Raw genomic sequence first — 21006 nt, 5'->3', positions numbered from 1 at the left:
AATGTTAGTTGCAGAGGGTGGCCGGATGCCACCACCTCAAGCCCACCCGGGATGGAATTAGTGTATCCCAGGTGTCTGCGACTAGTGTAAGCCATGGAATAGCTCTAATGTGTTTCAACTGTCTGCGAGACGCGTAACTGAGGCGGAACATGAGGACTAGCCCAGTATTCACCTAGCGGGATGGGGAAAACCACCTAAAAACCACATCCAGGCTGGCCGGCCTACCGACCCACGTCGTTCACCCGCCAGGCGGATCCGATCTGGTGCTGGCGCGCCTACCCGAGTCCAGGAAGCAGCGTGTCAGCACTCTCGACTACCCTGGCAGGCTAACTTGCACCTTGAACGCCGAATGAAAGATGGCACGCCACAGTGATCAAAAAGATTTGCACCATCAAGATTGAAGGCGAACTCCTTGGGAGTTACAAACCGTGCAGGACTTTCAGCTAGGCATCCACTCTTAAAGAATGCATATAGAGTAATATTGACATAATGGGGTGACGAGAACTGATGGAATGTGATGGGATGCAGTCGAATGCGAAACAGTCTGTCGTGGAGCTTACCGTGAAACTGGCTATGCTTTAAGGCGTAGCTGCAGATAGTACGATAATATGTTTCACAGGCAAGGAGAAACCAAACATCCAGTGGCTCAATTTTTCCAATGGTTCCTGGTGGCATGAACTCCAATGTCACTCATTTTTCAGGAAGAATAGTCTGCTCTAAAGCAGTATAATTTTTATACGCAAGCCAGGAATCAAGCAAAAGCAAGTTATTTTGACAACCTATTGGCCAAAAGCAGTGCTCATACCATAGTTGTAGTTCTCTTACACCTACTTTCCCCACTCTTGCTTGCTGTTATACTTCCTACTACCCTGGCAAGATCACACACACGAGAAAGAATCTTAGGGGGCGAGCACCTCCAAATTCTCGCATAGCAATTAAAAAACCTTCCAGCCCATTTACCATCCAGATTAACAGTGGGCGTAATTGTATACGAATACATTAAAGCACTGATGTTAGTTGATCTTGATAAAACTCTCTTGATACATCTAATTTCCAGGGTTCCTATCATATGCATTTCCTTTTCAAACCCTGATTGATCGAAGCTGAAAATAAATTCCTTACTAAACAAGAGAATAAGTTTGTTTCTCTCATTTACAAATTTTCGAGCCGCTTACACAATTTGCTGTGCATCGTCAAGTTGACGCTTTGTTTGAAATTTCGTTATCTTACGTTTTCCATTTCTGTAGCACGGATCGAAGTTGAAGGTGAGCAACCATCCACTGCTTCCCTTGAAATCACTGTAATCTATGTCGCGCGCAATTTTATAAGAATTATGTTGTAGGTCACTATGACGTACATCCTGTAAATGATATCCTTGGAAGGCGCAAACGCCAGTTTTTGTAATAAGTGCATCTTGTCCTGCCTTGTTTTTCTTATGCACTACACGGTCATATTGCTACAGACTCTTTCGAAATCTGTTCATTATTATTTTTTTACTATGCTGCAGATAATCTGCGATGTGCGTAATTATGTTTAGTATTCCCTCCTTAGGCAACGATTCTCTTTTGCTACGGTCCACTGGAGACGGGATTTGTGGCTTCCTGCCCGACAAGGATGATGAACTATATGTCTCTACTCCTGTTTCGATACCACTTTCCCTAGTTAAGCACGTATCGTCATCATTGTACTCTTCATGTACATTGTCCACACAGTCGAGCGTATACGACACTACACATTTCACTAACTCATATTGTAGAAGCGCTAATATTTCATCTGCCACTGCTTTCTCACTCTGCGAAATTCCTTGCTCTCCCTTCCGCCGAAATGTCAAGCTCGTCAAACGTTGTTGTAGATACACTACAATGATTGCTTTGTTTATCGTTGCCATTGCTCTGCTTTGTATCAACACACTAGCACTGTAGCACTGTTGTGAGTTAGTCGCCGACAAAACAGTTCAATTACCTTTTATAACCTCATGCTGTGCTCACCCTTGGGTGCCTTCAGTCCCGTCCCCTGGAAGACGAATGGAATATTCCAGAATTTGAAACACGAACAGCTGCTAGCATGAGTTTCTTAGAAGTATATACCTTAGGGGTTGCGAAGCAACTCAAATCGCTTGATACGGGCAAGTCTTCAGGTCCAGATTGTATACCGATTAGGTTCCTTTCAGATTACGCTGATACAATAGCTCCCTACTTACCACTCATATACAACCGCTCGCTCACCGATAGATCTGTACCTACAGATTGGAAAATTGCGCAGGTCGCACCAGTGTTTAAGTAGGGTAGTAGGAGTAATCCATCGAACTACAGACCTGTATCATTGACGTCGGTTTGCAGTAGGGTTTTGGAGCATATACTGTATTCAAACATTATGAATCACATCGAAGGGAACGATCTATTGATACGTAATCAGTACGGTTTCAGAAAACATCGTTCTTGTGTAACGCAGCTAGCTCTTTATTCGCACGAAGTAATGGCCGCTATCGACAGGGGATCTCAAGTTGATTCCGTATTTCTGGATTTCCGGAAAGCTTTTGACACCGTTCCTCACAAGCGACTTCTAATCAAGCTGCGGGCCTATGGGGTATCGTCTCAGTTGTGCGACTGGATTCGTGATTTCCTGTCAGGAAGGTCGCAGTTCGTAGTAATAGACGGCAAATCATCGAGTAAAACTGAAGTGATATCAGGTGTTCCCCAGGGAAGCGTCCTGGGACCTCTACTGTTCCTGATCTATATAAATGACCTGAGTGACAATCTGAGCAGTTATCTTAGGTTGTTCGCAGATGATGCTGTAATTTACCGTCTAGTAAGGTCATCCGAAGACCAGTGTCAGTTGCAAAGCGATTTAGAAAAGATTGCTGTATGGTGTAGCAGGGCCGGCCCAAGTGGCCGTGCGGTTAAAGGCGCTGCAGTCTGGAACCGCAAGACCGCTACGGTCGCAGGTTCGAATCCTGCCTCGGGCATGGATGTTTGTGATGTCCTTAGGTTAGTTAGGTTTAACTAGTTCTGAGTTCTAGGGGACTAATGACCTCAGCAGTTGAGTCCCATGGTGCTCAGAGCCATTTGAACCATTTGGTGTGGCAGGTGGCAGTTGACGCTAAATAACGAAAAGTGTGCGGTGATCCACATGAGTTCCAAAAGAAATCCGTTGGAATTCGATTACTCGATAAATAGTACAATTCTCAAGGCTGTCAATTCAGCTAAGTAGCTGGGTGTTAAAATCACGAACAACTTCAGTTGGAAAGACCACATAGATAATATCGTGGGGGAGGCGAGCCAAAGGTTGCGTTTCATTGGCAGGACACTTAGAAGATGCAACAAGTCCACTAAAGAGACAGCTTACACTACACTCGTTCGTCCTCTGTTAGAATATTGCTGCGCGGTGTGGGATCCTTACCAGGTGGGATTGACGGAGGACATCGAAAGGGTGCAGAAAAGGGCAGCTCGTTTTGTATTATCACGTAATAGGGGAGAGAGTGTGGCAGATATGATGCGCGAGTTGGGATGGAAGTCATTAAAGCGAAGACGTTTTTCGTCGCGGCGAGATCTATTTACGAAATTTCAGTCACCAACTTTCCCTTCCGAATGTGAAAATATTTTGTTGAGCCCAACCTACATAGGTAGGAATGATCATCAAAATAAAATAAGAGAAATCAGAGCTCGAACAGAAAGGTTTAGGTGTTCGTTTTTCCCGCGCGCTGTTCGGGAGTGGAATGGTAGAGAGATAGTATGATTGTGGTTCGATGAACCATCTGCCAAGCACTTAAATGTGAATCGCAGAGTAGTCTTGTAGATGTAGGTGTTGTCATTAGCAGTCAATGTTGATGCTGAGTAGTAAATGACATGTGGGGCGTCGAATGTCGTTAATGTTATTGGCCTTTTGCGGTCTCGCACTCGAGGGGTTCCTTGTCAGAGATCAAGTACAAAACAGTATTTGAAGAGAAGAACTTATAAATTGTATAAATGAGAAAAAATACAGTAAGGATGCATAAAATGGAAACGGTATATCAGCATAATGGGGGAAGACAGTTAACAAATGATTAATTATAAACCAATAAAACAGGGAGATGTAAGACGACAGGGCCCTCCTTTTCTGTGCCCTCTACGTCCATCGGCTCCCCCTCTTCCCCTCCCCCCCCCCGTCATGTGTCCGCGACTCCCCCCCCCCCCATCCCCATATGCCTTCGTACTCTATAGTGGAGGGTCTTCCGTGAGTTTTCAGTGTTGCGCGTCCCCTTTTTAAAGTGCTGCGAACAGAAACCAGACTGTCGCCGCGTTTTTTAATAGTGCCTGTCATTTTCCTAAGTGTTCCTAATCAGCATCACTGACGTCTTCGTTTTTCATGTTTTCTTCAGAACTTTCGCCATGTACTAGATTTAAACAGTCATCGTTTTATCACCTATTTTTATTGTTATGTCTCCTCATTATGTTTTTTAACTTTATCTGTAGGCTGCAAAGCGGCGGTATTAAGCTGCTGCCAATAAAGAAAAGAAAAAGAGACGACAGGGAAGTAGATGGCTTCAGTGAAGGCGGATCAGGCTGTAAGACGATTTACTTTAACTCAATGAAAGAAAAATAACACCCCAAACTGCATTCACTGAATTAAATAGCAAAAATTGCTCATTTTTGTTACAGGGGCTGACATATACTTGAGACAAGCGCTGTTTTGTTTAGGACACACTGTACTGATTAGTACTGAGAGATCTGCAAGGTTATCTAATGATTACGTTTCTCACTAAAGATGCTAGTCTTTTCACCAACTTTGTTGAAAGCTACTGTTACTATAGGAATCTCCAGGCTGTGTCACACTATCTTGTCGCCTGCCCCATGAAGACGACCTGCAGAAGTGGGTCGCCTTGTGTAGCAGACAGATGGCCAGGCCAGATGGCCTCACGTGATGTCAGCTGGACGGCCAGCCACGCATTGTCCCTTTTGTCCCTTACAGCTGACGCTAAGGGCGGGACTGGATGTGGCTGCAGCGAGTTTCCAGCAGTCCACCATTTTCGATATGGGACAGTGTGGTATGAATATGACTGTCGGCGCTAATAAAGATAGTGCATAGGCAGGTACTGTGTGTTGATGTTTTGCTAACAGCCATGGATACAATATTAGTGTATGCTACAACCAGTGGGGCTAATGGAAGGGGGCATGACGGGTTGAGAATTATGGTCGCCGTGAAGCGTGTCCCTATGGCCAAGACGGTTAAGGCAGCCTTTCTAGAGAAGCGGAGCATCTGGGTTCGAATCCCAGTCTAGCACAAGTTTTCAACCTACACCATTGATTTACTTCAATGCCCGTAGGTGGCTGAAGTTCTAGTTCGCGTAATAATGTATCTTTACGGCCGTGTACCGTGGAAACATTGTGATTATAAGCAGAATTCCATAGCTCATCACGCCAATATGATTGGCCCGAGTGAAGTTTCGCATATAGCCTTCATAACGGATTGCGCTAGGGGGGACGTAGGCAAAATTGGTTAAAAATGATGAAAATAATTTTCCACCAGATAATCCTTAGCATGTTAGAAATACTGCCTCCAATTTTCATAGATTAATTCGAACTACTAATGATAAAAAAGCTGTCTTGTTTCAATCACCACGCAGCGCCACGCCCACTTTTCTAGACGACACTCTTTTGCTTCAGGATGTTGTATAACTTCCTGCTGTCATAAAAACATCGGAAGAGTATAGAATGATGTGGACTTTTTACGTCGTGTTATCTTTGCCTTCCGCTAGCTATCTCTGGCAGCTGTTATTGTCTGTGGTGCAGAAACACACACATTTCAGTTCTGCTTGTTGGTGTTCAAGTTTTTTGGATGATTTGCCATTTAAAATGCCAAGATAAAGTGGTAAAGTGTTTAAGAAAGTGGCTAAAGATCGCCATTTACGTGTGAATAAACAGTTTCTACAAGTGAGTCACCATAATTCAGCGGAAGATAATTGTGAATCTAAGATGACGAGCAGTTCACGGAATAAACTTTGAACTGGGGTAGAGTTTGAGTCCACTAAAGACGAAGTGAATTATGTTTTTAGGGTAATTGATTTAGATATTATGTGTTCTATTATCAGAAACTCGAGTGCATGTGATAACTGTAGCAATAACTCTTTTAAGATTGTAGACAGCAAAGACAGAGATGGTATTGTGTGTAACATGCACTTATTTTGTGACAGCTGTCAGACTGACATTCAATTCAGAACATCAACTCCTAAGAATTGGGTGTACGAAGCCAACATAAGATTCTGCTATGGGATGAGATGTATTGGTGTTGGAATTGAAGGTAGCAATTTGTTTTGTGCAATAATGAATATGCCATTTCCGTCTGCCTCGTACTCAACACTAAACAATCATGTTCTGAACGCCTTGGAAACAGAATGCAGTAGCAGTTTGTCAGCAGCAGTGAAAGATATAGTTCCATTTAACAAAGACATTCAGACAGAAGTAAAGGACACTTTACCTTCTACAGATTTACGTATTTCATGTAATAGCACATAGATGAAAAGGGGTCACACCTCCCTATATGGTGTTTCATCAGTTATAAGCGTTGACACAGGAAAAGTTTTGGATTTGCAGGTGAAGTCCAAATATTGCTCTATTTGTGCACAGAGGAAGAAGTTTGACAATAAGGAAGAAGAGAAACAATGGCAAATAAAACACAAAATAATTTGCAGCAAGAATTATGATGGTTCTAGTGGTGGCATGGAGCCAGCAGGAATCAAATTAATATTACATCGCAGCGAAATGAGGCACGCAATTAGATATGTGAAATATTTTAGTGATGTCAAGTCTGTTGTAGAAAGAAAGCCATATGGGAATGGATGCTTCTCACGAAATTCCAATCACCAAATTTCTCCTCCGAATGCGAAAATATTTTGTTGACACCGATCTACATAGGGCGGAACGATCACCACGATAAAATAAGGGAAATCAGAGCTCGTACGGAAAGATATAGGTGTTCATTCTTTCCGCGCGCCATACGAGATTGGAATAATACAGAATTGTGAAGGTGGTTCGATGAACCCTCTCCCAGGCAGTTAAATGTGATTTGCAGAGTATCCATGTAGATAAAAATAATGTCGTGTGATGAGGGCCTCCCGTCGGGTAGACCGTTCGCCTGGTGCAAGTCTTTCGATTTGACGCCACATCAGTGACTTGTGCGTCGATGGGGATTAAATTATGATGATTAGGACAACACAAGACCCAGTCCCTGAGCGGAGAAAATCTCCGACCCAGCCGGGAATCGAACCCGGGTCCTTATGATGAACAGTCTGTCGCGGTGACCACTCAGCTACCGGGGGCTGACTCCCTGCAGATGTAGATGTTGAAAAGCTAGTGTGTGTGGGCCACATTCAGAAGAGGAAGGGCAGGAGACTTCTGTAACTGAAACGAGAACAAAAAGGTGTAAAACTCAAAGATGGAAAGCCACTGAGTAGGCCACAACGCCTGACAAAGAGATCCACAATTTGCAAATATATTTTGGCAAAGCAATAAGGCAAAACACTGGAGATTTGAAGGCAATGCAGAAGGCTGTGTGGGCAATACATTTTCACAAGTTGTCAACTGATGAGAAACCAGTACATGAATTTTGTGATACATCCTGGAGCTAATATAAACAGGCAAAAGCAGAAAACAAAACCTATTTACCTAAACGCAATCTCCCTGAAGCAGTCTTAAACACCACAAAGCCAACATTCCAGTTTCTAGCTCATCCAGATTTGTTAAAGAAATGTACCCATGGTGGAACACAAAACCCGAATAAGAGCTTCGAGAGTCTCATTTGGAAGAGATGCCCAAAACCAACATTTAGCTCATCTACTGTTGTTAAAATTGCCACATATGATGCATGTCTGGTGTTTAATGATGGTAACATTGGAAGAATAAGGACCCTTGCTGGACCAGGATTTATTGCTGGCTGCTTCACCGAGAAGCTATTGAAGAAGATAGATACTGCGCGTGTTGCACGTTCTGAACTGTCTGTGAAGAATAGATCCAAAAGGGCACGCCAGAAACGTCAGATAAAAAGGAAACAGGTACACAAAACGCAAGAAGCTCAAATGTTTTGTGGTCAACATTAAGGTACTAGTTCATCCTTATAAAATCTTTCATGTGCATTTTCCGGAACATCCATTTTTCAGTGTATAAGGAACATTTTCCCCTGAACCATTGAAGATAGAGAAGTGAAATTTTTTGCAAACTTTGCTCACAGTATAACAATTTTTTCTAAGTGTATTTCTGTCAAAATTATTTACTTTCCTGTAGTATTGATATTGCTTTGTTTCATACGCATAATTTTTTAAAATAAATTGTAAGAGCTCTAAAACTGATATAAAAACCTGTTCCATACGTTTTCTTATCTGATTTCTAAGAATTACCTACCACAATATGAAAGTTGTAAGTAAAGTAACTTTTGTGAAAATGTTCCTTGTGTGATAGCATGTGTTGCGAAAATTTCCAACAATGCCATGATCAAATTTTTGGAGAAAAAAATTTGAAAAAAATTCCAGAGTGTAGCCCATAACATAATTACCTCACGTGCAAAATTTGGTTCTATTATCTTTCAAACACCAAAAATTGTCATCACTTACCGAGTGGTCTAAGGCGCTGCAGTCATGGACTGTGCGGCTGATCCCGGCGGATGTTCGAGTCCTCCCTCGGGCATGGGTGTGTGTGTTTGTCCTTAGGATAATTTAGGTTAAGTAGTGTGTAAGCTTAGGGACTGATGACCTTAGCAGTTAAGTCCCATAAGATTTCACACACTTTTTTTTTTTCATCACTTAACACTTCCGGGCTCTGGTCCATACATACGCCTGAAACTCTCCCCTGACGTTTCGCCTTCGACTGCGGAAGGAATCCTCCGAGGAAGTGTTAAGTGATGACAACACCTGCCGTGAAAGCCTTCATTCCATGACAAAAAACTGTGTTAGGTTATCTAAATACGTCCATTTTCTCCTACATCCCCCGTTAATGTGACTGGTCGCAGACTGTCTTGAGCAAATTCTTAAATGCAGACTGTTACAAATAACTGTGTTAAAGAGACTGTCGGTAGTGTACGATTAGCTATATTCGTGTTATTAAGGATGATAAAGGTTCAAATGGCTCTGAGCACTATGGGACTTAACTTCTGAGGTTCAGATGGCTCTGAGCACTATGCGACTGAGGTCATCAGTCGCCTAGAACTTAGAACTCATCAAACCTAACTAACCTAAGGACATCACACACATCCATGCCCGAGGCAGGATTCGAACCTGCAACCGTAGCGGTCGCTCGGCTCCAGACTGTAGCGCCTAGAACCGCTCGGCCACTACGGCCGGCTGATGATAAAGGATTGCTGTGTTCTGTGCCTAATGCTGAACTGTTTCAGATAAATCATCGCATTAACTTTCATGTATTCTCTTCTCGTACACTATGTGATCAAAAGTATCCGGACACACGGCTGAAAATTACTTACAAGTTCGTAACGCCCTCCATCGGTAATGCTGGAATTAAATATGGTGTTGGCCCACCCTTAGCCTTTTTTACAGCTTCCACTCTCGCAGGCATACGTTCAATTAGGTTCTGGAAGGTTTCTTGCTCAATGGCAGCCTATTCTTCATGTAGTGCTGCACTGAGGAGAGGTATCGAATGTCGGTCGCTGAGGCCCGGCACGAAGTCGGCGTTTCAAAACATCCCAAAGGTGTTCTATAGTATTCAGGTCAGGACTCCGTGCAAGCCAGTCCATTACAGGGATGTTATTCTCGTGTAACCACTCCGCCACAGGCCGTGCCTTATGGACAGGTGCTCGATCGTGTTGAAAGATGCAATAGCCATCCCCGAATTGCTCTACAACAGCAAGAAGGTGCTTGAAACATCAATGTAGGCGTGTGCTGTGATAGTGCCACGCAAAACAAAAATGGGTGCAATCCCTCTCCATGAAAAACACGACCACACCGTAATACCACTGCCTCCGAATTTTATTGTTGGCACTACACACGCTATCAGATGACGTTCACCGGGAATTCGCCATACCCACACCCTGCCATCGGATCGCCACATTGCGTACCATGATTCGTCACTCCACACAACGTTTTTCCACTGTTCATTCGTCCAATATTTACGGTCCTTACGCCAAGCGAGGCGTCATTTGGCACTTGCCGCCGTTATGTGTGGCTTATGATCACCCTTTCAACAATATCCAAGTTTTCTCACCTCCCGCCTAACTGTCATAGTACTTTCAATGGATCCTGAATTCCTGCTTGACGGTCTGGATAGATGTCTGCCTATTACACATTATGACCCGCCTCAACGTTGGTAGTCTCTGTCAGTCAACAGACGAGGTCGGCTGTACGCTTTTGTGCTGTACGTGTCCCTTCACGTTTCTACTTCAATATCATATCGGAAACAGTGGACGTAGGGAAGTTTAGAAGTGTGAAAATCTCTAGTACAGACGTATGACACAAGTGACACCCAATCACCCGACCACGTTCGAAGTCTGTGAGTTCAGCGGAGCGTCCCATCCTGCTCTCTCACGGTGTCTAATGACTACTGAGGTCGCTGGTATGGAGTACCTGGCAGTAGGTGACAGCACAATGTACCTAATATGAAAAATGCATGCTTTTGGGGGTCTCCGGATACTTTTGATCACATAATGTATGTGCGGAGGTGGGCAAATTGTCTCGTACCAAGGTGGATGTTCGTAGGAGCCACTTCAAACGCCTAACATCGTTTGCTCTTTCTAAAACGGAAGTTTCTGATCCGAATTTTTACAGTTGTGTATCTTAAACATGTAAACTTCAAGATTCTAATGGAATTTTGAAATTTGGCTTTTAATTTTGCACTGTGCTTATTCATATCATTTAACTGTTCTCTGCTACTCCGCTGATTTTAAATACGGTATTTTAATTGTTGTTAACTGGTTTTTTAAATATTCCTGGTGCAGTTAAGGCCTTTGTGGACAAGAGCCGTGTGATCTACACTACTGGCCATTAAAATTGCTACACCATGAAGATAAATTGCTGCAGACGCGAAATTTAACCGACAGGAAGAAGATGCTGTGGTATGCAAATGATTAGCTTTTCAGAGCATTCACAGAAGGTTGGCGCCGGTGACGACACCTACAACGTGCTGACATGAGGAAGGTTTCCAGCTGATTTCTCATACACAAAAAAAGGTTAACCGGCGTTGCCTGATGAAACGTCGTTGTGATGCCTCATGTAAGGAGGAGAAATGCGTACCATCACGTTTCCGACTTTGATAAAGGTCGGATTGTAGTCAACCGCGATTGCGGTTTATCGTATCGCGACACTGCTGCTGGCGTTGGTCGAGATCCAATGAATTAGTAGAATATGGAATCGGTGCGTTCAGGAGGGTAATACGGAACGCCGTGCTGGATCCCAACGGCCTCGTATCACTAGCAGTCGAGATGAAAGCCATCTTATCCGCATGGCTGTAACGGATCGTGCAGCCACGTCTCGATCCCTGAGTCAACAGATCGGGACGTTTGCATTACAGCAACCATCTGCACGAACAGTTCGACGACGTTTACAGCAGTATGGACTATCAGCTTGGAGACCATGGCTGCAGTTACCCTTGACGCTGCATCACAGACAGTAGCGCCTGCGATGGTGTACTCAACGAAGAACCTGGGTGCACGAATGGCAAAACGTCATTTTTTCGGATGAATCCAGGTTCTGTTTACAGCATCATGATGGTCGCATCCGTGTTTGGAGACATCGCGGTGAAAGCACATTGGAAGCGTGTATTCGTCATCGCCATACTGGCGTATCACCCGGCGTTATGGTATGGGGTGCCATTGGTTACACGTCTCGGTAATCTCTTGTTCGCATTGACGGCACTTTGAACAGTGGACGTTACATTTCAGATGTGTTACGACCCGTGGTTGTACCCTTCATTCAATCCCTGCGAAACCCTACATTTCAGCAGGATAATGCACGACCGTATGTTGTGGGACCTGTACGGGCCTTCCTGAATACAGAAAATGTTCGGCTGCTGCCCTGGCCAGCACATTCTCCAGATCTCTCACCAATTGAAAACGTCTGGTCAATGGTGACCGAGCAACTGGCTCGTCACAATACGCCAGTCACTACTCTTGATGAACTGTGGAATCGTGTTGACGCTGCATTGGCAGCTAGCTGTTCCTGTACACGCCATCCAAGCTCTGTTTGACTCAATGCCCAGGCGTATCAACGTCGTTATTACGGCCAGAGGTGGTTGTTCTGGGTACTGATATCTCAGGATCTATGCACCCACACTTGCGTGAAAATGTAATCACATGCCAGTTCTAGTATAATATATTTGTCCAATGAATACCCGTTTATCATCTGCATTTCTTCTTGGTGTAGCAATTTTAATGGCCAGTAGTGTATAAAACCTGGTGTGTGCTACTTACGGTCATTCGAGATCTACTCAAAACTTGCGTCTGAAAACTGATATTTTAAGTTGCTTATGATAGATGTAAATGTATAATTATCGTTCTGTTAACTCAAAACCAGTCCATCGATCGCATCCTTTAATCATACTGACCAGTACCGCCACGAAACGATAGCAGAGCATGGTTGATGGGCTGAGTTGTGGTGCATTATAATGAATTAAATTTCGGTTGCTGTATTACCCTGATATTTCTCGGGATGCTTTGACATGTAAAATATTCAGCTTTGCTAAGAAGAGGGGATTTGGTTTGCAAAGAAGAAAGGTAAAACCGAAAGGAAGTGTGTGTGTCCTAGCTGAGCAAGTACGCCAGAATAGTCATGTAACTGTTGTACAATGGTCTACCTAGCCCATTGAGGTAAGTCTCGCTGCTATCACAATTTATGCCACTTTTGGAGATTGTGGAATGTGTAGGTACAAAATGTTGTACTCAGAATCAAGCGTGGTCGTTTCAGGCCCGTTTTATTGATTATGTACCCATATAGGGCCGGATCGATAATATTTTTCCACACAAGCGACTTACCATTTGACTACCCTCCCCTTCCCGTCGTACACTTTCATTGATTTCAGTTTTCGCTACTAATTGTGGTATGCAATGTATAGAAAAGTTACAGTTGTGGCACCGGCTTCTGTCGCTTGTGCCTTAAACAGGCCCTGTTTATGTAGATAGAAAATGGTTCAAATGGCTCTGAGCACTATGGGACTTTACATCTGAGGTCATAAGTCCCCTAGAACTTAGAACTACTTTAACCTAAATAACCTAAGGACATCACACACATCCATGCCCTAGGCGAGATTCGAACCTGCGACCGTAGCGGTCGCGCGGTTCCAGACTGTAGCGCCTAGAACCGCTCGGCCACCCCGGCCGGCATGTAGATAGAATGGGTGACCTAATGGATGAGGCTAAAGCTCAGGAACAATGTTTAGAAACTTATAGCAACATTATTAATGAATGGTTTCAGACTCATAACAGGAAGTTTAATGAATTTGGAAATGAAACTAACAGGAAAGATCGAAGTAGTGACGCCAGGCAAACGATCCCTGAAAGTCTGTTCTGAAAATTCAAAATCCATTGCAGGAATTTTTGAGTGAATATACGAATTTACCTTTGAAGTCGGTTGATCAGTAGCGGAATTTTTTGTTTTACTGTGTAGTTTGAGAATATAGCGCGGGCCATGGAAGTGGGAGATTTAAATATGCAGTAAAGGTAAAGGATGAGTTACTTGAACTTGCATTGCAAGCTGTAAGGGAAAATAACGCCTTGAACCAATTACGCGCTAGAATTTGGCGAATAAAGCCTCCTAGAGCTTCGCAGGAGCTAGTGTATAATCAGTATGGCCACCAACAAGAATCTCAGGAATCAGTGATAAGCTATCTAGAATGAATTAAAAGGTGGCTCTGGATCTTTTGTATAGCAAAGAGCAAATGGTATGTCATGTATTAGGTGGGCTAACACCTGAAAGTAAACAAAGATCAGTATTTTGTAGTGTCTCCAAAACTTTAGCTTAGTTTAGTCTGAAAAATTCAGTTTATTGAATTCGTAAATCTCTGTAGGGATAGGTAAGTCACAAGGAAAGAAAGGCTTAATAATAGAGGATTAGATGGGAGAATGAGGAGTCGAGATTTTAGCAGAGAAGTAAATAAAAAAAAGAAAACCTGTTGAAACTGTGGGGGTGTCACATGTAAAGTGATGTGCACGGAAGAAGGGTCGAACGCAAGAATTGTGAGTTACAGAACATGGACGGTAAATAAATTAGCGTGATTTGCTGTTTGTTTGTGGTACATCAAACAATGATCAGGAGTGCCCATTGGTTGACTTGGGAAGTACTATCTCTTTGGCCAGTTCCAAATTGTTTGTTAATCTCTGGGGAGCTGGTAATGGGAAAAGTTAAAATTATATAATGGACAGTATTTCACTGCGGATGAGTCAAGTGTGAATGTAAAAGAGTGCTTGCAGGTTAAGGTGACGGTTGGAGTTCTGCTTGGAAGGTCGCCGCTAGGGTGGTGGAGAATTTAGCTAGACGCTAATAGTATCTTAGGTGACGATTTTATCGCCAAGGTTGGTCTGATTCCCTCCTGAGGTGGGCAAAAATTTAATGTTATGTTTCAGTTTTGCCAGCATAAACTTACGACAGAGGCAATAAATATAGAGGACACAGACTCATTAAACAATCAATTAGCACATTTAGACGAATTTCTTAAAATAAACCTCAAAACAGCTTGTGCTGAATTCCCAGACGTGATAACGCAAGAATTTTGATTTACCAGCTTCGTAAAATATCGTACTGAGTTGACTGACTATGTCCTAGATAATAAGCTGCGATATGCAGTATCACAACATAGGCGGAAGATATTAAAGGAACTTGTGGAGAATGTGTTAGAACAAGGATTAATTCAGTCTGTGGTGGACTTCTGGAAACTGAACAAAAAGGTAGTGTTCAAATCGGTTTCATGCCTGATTTGCACTCCCGCTTCGGATGGCTTAAAAAAGTGCATGTCTTTACCAACCTTGACCTCAATCAAGCGAGTAATCAGATACTCCTGGAGGAAGGCTCAAAGCCTGTTATGGCACTAGTAACGAGAGGAACATTTTTTAATTTTGTTGCATCCCCTTCAGTTTGGCCATAGATGCAGCCATTCTGTCTCTATTAATGGACGCTGTGTTTTCTGGGATTAAATTTCAGTGCGTCATTATACAGCCGACTTGGTCGTATATTTTATAGTAGGTGTATTCAGGAACATTTACATCATCGCTGGGACGTTTTTTGACAGTTCATAGGCACGTCTGACAGTCAATCTGCAGAAGGTAGTCTCTGCTCGTTCATCCACGAAGTTATAAGGGCATATGATTTAGGAGGAGGGTATTGAGGGGATTGACATGGGAAAAGTGGAAGCAATTAGTCAGTTCCCTACCACATAGAACGTTAAAGAAGTTGTTAGATTCGTGGGCAGAACCAATTTCTTTAGGAAGTTTTCTAGTAGATTTGATGAGAAGGCAACACCACTTAATGAATTATGTAGCAAAGGTTGTAAATTTCTTTGGGGTCCCACACAAGAAGTCTATTCTTGACACTGAAAAAAGCCTCGAAACCAACTTTTGTGTTAGCCCTATTGGACTTCAATGCATTAGTGGTAAGAGTAGTTTTACTTCAAAAGCAGAAGGGAGTAAAAAGGCAGTTGCTTATGTCTCAAGGGGAGTGAATGAGTTAAAAAAAATTGTTTATGAAATGGAAGAATTAGCAGTCTTGTATGAAATAGAGAAATTTCGCTAGCATCTGGAAGATCAGAAGCTAATCTCAGAGACCGACAAAAAAGCATTCTGCTGGGTACTACCTAGGCCACGGAAAGCTGAGCGTACTGCCACGTGAGCATCCACAATTTTAAATAAATTTGAGATGCACAACGTAAAGGGCTGAGATAACTTTGTGGCTGATAGTCTGACTTGCATGTTCATTCAGCCTGAAGATAACCGAGTGTAAGATCAGGCGCCGGCCGTTGTGACCGAGCGGTTCTAAGTGCTTCAGTCCGGAACCGCGCTGCTGCTACGGTCGCAGGTTCGAATCCTGCCTTGGGCATGGATGTGTGTGATGTCCTTATGTTAGTTAGGTTTAAGTAGTTCGAAGTCTAGGGGACTGATAACCTCAGATGTTAAGTCCTGTAGTGGTCAGAACCATTTTTGTATGATCAGGCCATGGAAGATTGTGGTCAGGTTTCTTTGGTGAGTTCAATTTCAGCACAGATTCCTCTGGTGTTTTCGGATATCAGGGAATTCCAATATCAGGATGAGCACTTGAGAAAAATTAAGAAAAAATTACGTATAACAAATGCAACGTAATTGTTCCCAAGGAATTGGTTCCTTTACTTTCTCGGTATTTTCGTGGAATCCATTAAAGACTATCTAATTGTAGGGTCTTTGCTGCCAGTAGGTTGGCCTAGAATAGATTATCTGGCTTCCAAGCCAGCGGATAGAGCGTTTAAGAAAATGTTTGTGGATATTGTAGATCCATTGCTTAGGTCTATTGTGGGCAATCACTATATTTTGGTTTGCGTTGCTGGATTTATGCGTTTTGTATGGCTGAATATATTTTTGGTATTTTTGGCTACCTAAGGAAATAATAACTGGAAAAGCGACACATTTTACAGCGTGTAGCTGTAAGCAACTTTGCCTCAGCTTGGGAATTCACCATATAGTACCACCACCTTACTATCCTAAATCCTCATAAACTGAGTACGTTAACAGGAACCTAAGGTCTGCCCATGTAGCTTATCATACTATTGATGATGGGATCGATCTCTTGCACAGTTAACCATGGCATTTAACACTGAACATCAAGAAAGCCATCAATCTATACCCGCTAACTTGCTCTTGGGTTATAGAATGGTTACTCCACTGTGAAACTTATGTTCAACCATGACATTTTGCCTCAGTGGACAGCTGCTCAAAATGTGTTGGAGACTGGCTAAGCTGAGTATTAAAGAGGATGATGAAGGGTAAGCAATGTAATATAATGTTGGGCGGTGGCCAAATGCCTACCACGTTGGATCTAAGTTTTCAGGGTATTAGTAAGGCCACTGGAAAGATTACTAAGGAATCAGGAACCTGAAATTATCAAATTTCTCTAACTTCTGTAACAGTTATGTTAATCAATCTTCAGACTGGTAGAGAAGTGAGAGCACACATTTCCCAAATAAAGCCAGATGCTCAACCGATTGAGGGGGAAAGGTGTGTATGTGTGTGTGTGTGTGTGTGTGTGTGTGTGTGTGTATGTGAGGCAATGCTTTCTTTTTGTGCAGAGGTTGGCAATTCTCCAGGTCAATAAATCGGTGAGCAGCGATGTTATGCTCTCTGCGGCAGAAGATGTGATGTCTGGCGGTTCTGAGAAGGAATAATAGAGAGCGCAGCGTGAGTGGAGTTATGAGTTCGTTGACTGTAGAGGATGGTCGACTATAATGAAGTTTGCTGCGAGCCAAATACTGGGCTCTTAAGGGGCTCCGGAACGCCCTATACTTGCAATGTTAAAATAACGCATATAAATTACATCTTTCCTCACAAAGTATTTGAGGTAGGAAGTTGAACTTTTTACAGATTATTTATTGGAATATGGGCTACAACTTAACACAGGGATTTTACAAAATTTTAGTTCAGTTATTAAAGATGATTTTTTTTTCAATTGTAATGAAAATTCACAACATTTGTTTGCAATTTTTTATTTATATATTCAAAAATATACAGTTTTTTGGAAAAAGGCTGTGTTAAATTATGCTGAAGGTACTGTGTAACATTTACTGAAAGTTTGAAACAAATATGTTTGGAAGATTCTTAGAAAACATGTAATTAGTATGGGAAAATAAAAGTTTTGGGAATCGAGCGACAAAGATTGGATTAACTTTTTAGTGCATTCCAGGTACATAGAATGGATTATCTTCATCCTCTGCAAACTCCTCCTCCAGCTTGCTCTTGTTCCTCCTCCTGTTTACTCTTGCTTGTATTTCTAGACTCTTTACAGCCCTGTCTGCAGCCCGAAGGCGTTCCTTGTCTAAAGCAAGCATCGCACGTACCATGTTAGAACCTATCTTCATTCCCATATTTCTAAATACCTTGCACCTTACAACGTTGCCATCACTGAAAGTCGCAACAGCATCATACACACCAAAGTGAAGTGTTTCTATTCTCGACCATATAACACTATTTACACTTTCATTGGGGTTTTGAGTTTTTCCGTGAATACACTTTTTCAACAGTTCAGGTGCTGCTAAGTCTCTGAAAATAGGTTTTATCACCTCCGTTATTGCATAATATTGCATAATAACACCATTTGACAGCAGTTTAACAGCGCCACAGTGGGTCACGCCCATGTAGAACACATTTCAAAAAAAATTTAAAAATAGTTGTAGTCTTCGGAATTGAATAAATTATATATCTATTAAAAGGTAATAGTCTGCAGATTCAGAAAACGCAAAAAAGTAAAAATTGAACTTTTCATGATTTTGAGCCTTTCCGGAGCCCCTTAATAGCAGAGGACGGCCAAATGCAGCAGAGCTATCTCATGCTCTAGTGGGCAGAGCACACATTTGAGTAGTGGACAAAATGACTCACCAATGTTGGGTTGCAGCTGTGTCTGTGTTTTCTACCATTTTGGGCATGGGACAGTGTGGTATGGATATGACGATCCATGCTAAGAAAGGACAGCGTTTCAGCAGATACTGTGAGCTGATGTTTTGCTAACAGCCACGGAAACATTGTGATTAAATACAGACCTCCATAACTAATGGTGTTAATTTGACTGGCCAGAGTGATCGATTAGTTGAGATTTTGGACAGTAACTTTATAATGGATTGCGTTAATGTGACTTCGGAGACAGTATTTAGCAAATCCTTGAATGGAAACGGTTATAACAGGCTTGAAGTGCTCCTTATGCATTTGTTACTCAGAGGATACCCAGTGACTAGTCGACGTTAGAAGCCACTGACCAGCCCATTCTGCTGTTTTTGCTTCTCCATTGACATCCTAATACTCCCCACCTCCTTTTACACTGGCGTGTCCGCCTCTTCTCACATGTAGTGGGCAATTTCGCATACTTTTGATCATATAGTACGTACCAGAAGATCGCAACAATCTACTGGTATGCTCGGTAGCCCCCATAGATCACGCAGCAAGGAAACAGCCGCGACGCTAACGGCGAAATATCGATTATTTTATCTTACTGCAGTTTCAATATACCTTTACCACATTATAGTTAAAATACTGTAAGTAGCGTGAATAAAAGGACGCTATGTGTAAGAAGCATGAAGCGCCCTTTGAATGTATCCTGATAGCTAAAAGAGCCACGCGCACTTTGAATAAGAAAATGCTATTTGACACTGAAATCAATGTAAAAGATAGGGTCGCCACCAACTCTAGCCACACGACAAAGAAGAGGTAGCACTGAGTCGGAAAATTACTTAATTTATTAATAAGAAAAACTCACAAAAGAACATTCATTGTAAAGTCATTGATAAAGAATGGGATGTAATTATTAATATGATCTAGGCATTCTTCTCGTGAATCAAATATGAGTAAAGTAAAGAGGGCGTGAACACCATGCGTAAGTGCAGCCTGCAGCAAGATTCGTGAAAACACGATCTATTCCAGAGCATTTGTTTCAGATAAAAAAAGGGACACTAATCACTACACCTGTGCACATGGAAACGCTATAGATGGGCCAACAAGGAAAACTACAAGGTAAATGGCGAAGGTAACGGCGACGTAACATCGGTACACTAGATAAGATTGAAGGCAAAATTATTTATTCCTTCAAACATTGATGTAGTGCATCTATAGACTGCTGTTGCATGCTAACTATGTACAATTGCTTGTGAAATACTATACGTTTCATAACAGACTCGCGTGCCCACTCGGTCCGCGGAGACAATTTCTATGGACCGTGGCCAAATTTTAGTCACATGAGACAAAGAAAATTCACAAATACACAAAAATTACCAAGATCCGGAAAAGATTAGAAGCATACACACACAGTTGTAGGCACATAAACATTCACACTGAACCGAGGGCACTTCAACATATGCAACTCCTTTCTGCTGCGTTCCTCTCACGGATCAAAGTCAAGACTACATTGGGAATCAAACTGAAAGTCTACAAAAGCCTTGCATTCCCTGCTGCAACCCAGCAAATAAATCTTTATAAGACGAAATTCGAGACCAAAAGCTAAAAGCTCCCCTCTCTATGTGACAACGCGCCACGCGGTCAGTCCAACTCACCCTTCTTCGACTGGAGCACAGCTGTGTACGCTTCCCGTACCGGCGGCAGACTGCCTCCCGCTTCTCCAGCCTCTTCCACGCTCCGCGTGGACCGGAAAACCCCAAGATGCCATTTCCGCCACCAACCTAACGCAGGTGGATTTCTCACAAGTAGCGGAAACCTCTTTGCCGACTTGACCACTACGAGAGTTGGCTATTCTGTACGACTATCGCAGACTTTCTGCAGCAGACTACGCCACCGTTTGTGAAATTGGGCTCACGGACTAATGAAAGGTGGCTACAGGACCCTTTCAATACTTACAAGGTAGCAAGCACTAATGTGAATACATAGACTTAATAATAGAATTTAAGTAGTAGTTTAACAACATCCGTTGTTAATAATGAACCTGATGCTATAGAGGATGCCTTACACGTTTTATTAAGTGTGTTCATTTTTATACTTTTAGGTATACGACATGACACTACTACAAAATGTCATCCGCTTTCTACGTACTGCTCAGAATTTATTCCCCTCTGTTGTTTTTTGTAATTCTTGTTTATATACAAGCATATGATAATTTTATTACTAAATATAAACTGTAGTAAAAGTAGTAACTTCCCTTGTGACTTAATTTCGTATTTCGACTTAGCCACATTTATCTTCTCAAAGATGCTGCGGTATTATATCTTATTTTCATACCGCTGCGGAAACTATAAAGGTGGTTGCCACTGAGACGCTCGCGTAAACACTTTGACTCGTGAACTGCTAGTTACGCTTCTTCCTCTTTTCTTTTCTCTTCTCAGAAAGTCACACCACTTCCTTTTCCATTATATTCGTTAACGATCCTTC

The sequence above is a fragment of the Schistocerca nitens genome, chromosome 7 (genome assembly GCF_023898315.1).
Source record: "Schistocerca nitens isolate TAMUIC-IGC-003100 chromosome 7, iqSchNite1.1, whole genome shotgun sequence".
Classification (NCBI taxonomy): Eukaryota; Metazoa; Arthropoda; class Insecta; order Orthoptera; family Acrididae; genus Schistocerca; species Schistocerca nitens.
This window is presented reverse-complemented; position numbering follows the sequence as displayed.